Below are 1886 nucleotides of genomic sequence, written 5' to 3' on the forward strand. Positions count from 1 at the left end.
ATATTTTTTTTTTTTTACAGTGCATGTTGCTTAGGAAATAATGAAAACATATATCTAAATGACTCCATATTTGCGTGTTCGTGTGTAAACTTGTCATTATCGATTCATATACACCATCTACTGTGTAATTACAGAAATTATATGAAAACGATATTTTTTTAATTATTATTATTACTACGGACGAAGAAAGTAAATGGAGATAAAGATATGTAGAGGTAGACTGATAGATGAATAGATATATAGATATGTATATAGAGAGATAAACAGATAGACAGATATGTAGTTAGATAGATATGAAAATAGACAGAGATAGTTAAATAAATATATATATAGATAGACAGATAGAAAGAGCTATAGAAAAATCGAGAGAGAGAGAGAGAGAGAGAGAGAGAGAGAGAGAGAGAGAGAGAGAGAGAGAGAGAGAGAGAGAGAGAGAGAGAGAGAGAGAGAGAGAGAGAGAGAGAGAGAGAGAGGCCCCAGCAAAAGCGAGATTCCTGCCGACGGATCATAAACTCTGAAAGAAGCAGTCCCCGACAGGGCGACAAGGCACACACATACACACACTCACACTCGCACACACACACCTGTATATATACAGCCATATATGTGTCCATATATATATATATATATATATATATATATATATATAGATGGACAGATAGATATATGTATGTGTGTGTATGTGTGTTTGTGTGTGTGTGTGTGCGTGTGCGCGCGCGTGCGTGTGTGTGTGTGTGTGTGTGTGAATGTCCCTCTTTCTCAGTATCACTTGTTGTTTTAGTTATTTTTCTTCTATAGTCACTTACTATTTACAAACCAGATCCTACCAAGCATCCTGACCTTCTGCAGAGCATAAACAGTGTTCAATAAATAGAATTATTATATCAGATCTCTCTCCCTCTCTCTCTCTCTCTCTCTCTCTCTCTCTCTCTCTCTCTCTCTCTCTCTCTCTCTCTCTCTCTCTCTCTCTCTCTCTCTCTCTCTCTCTCTCTCTCTCTCTCTCTCTCTCTCTCTCTCTCTCTCTCTCTCTCTCTCTCTCTCTCTCTCTCTCTCTCTCTCTCTCTCTCTCTCTCTCTCTCTCTCTCTCTCTCTCTCTCTCTCTCTCTCTCTCTCTCTCTCTCTCTCTCTCTCTCTCTCTCTTCTCTCCTTCTGTCTATCCTTCTCTCTCCTCCCCCTACCCTCTCTCTCCCTTTCCCCTCTCTATCCCTTTCTTTCTCCCTCTCTGTCTCTCTATCCTCTTCACCCAAGGTCGCGTGGCTCTCCGCTTGGCTGACCTTGAGTGAGAGGTCAACATAGGGGATGCCACGATGACCCGTTCTCGCGCTAGGTCAACAAATTAGTGCCACACAAACAACATGACCTCTTCGTGACCTGATTTCACGCAAGAACAAATTTGGTGTTAGATGTAATACAGATGTTTTAAAAAAAGCTGTTCTGAATTCCCAAGGTAGGTTTTTGTGATCTCCATGAGATAATGGAGGGTGGGGGGTAGAGGGGGAGGAATGGAGGGGGGGGGGAGATACTCAGATGGGAGGGGATGATTCTGAGATGGGGGGGGGGGCTGATTCTGAGATTGGGGGGGGCTGATTCTGAGATGGGGGGGGATGACTAAGCTCCAATTTTTTGGGGGAGGGTGGGGGGGTCTATATATATATATATATACAAACTTCATAAAAAACAAAAGAAAAAAGAAACAATGAAAAGAAGAACAAGAAAATACACGAACAGACAGAAGCCATACTTTAACATTAATCTATTCTTCCAATAATCTATTTATCCAAAAACCTCTTTATTTATCTACTGACTGATCTATTCACACACCTAATTATCTATCCGTTGATTTCATTATCTATTACCTCATTATCTATCAGTTAATTTCATTATCT

Source organism: Penaeus chinensis, chromosome 42, assembly GCF_019202785.1.
Source record: "Penaeus chinensis breed Huanghai No. 1 chromosome 42, ASM1920278v2, whole genome shotgun sequence".
Lineage (NCBI taxonomy): Eukaryota > Metazoa > Arthropoda > Malacostraca > Decapoda > Penaeidae > Penaeus > Penaeus chinensis.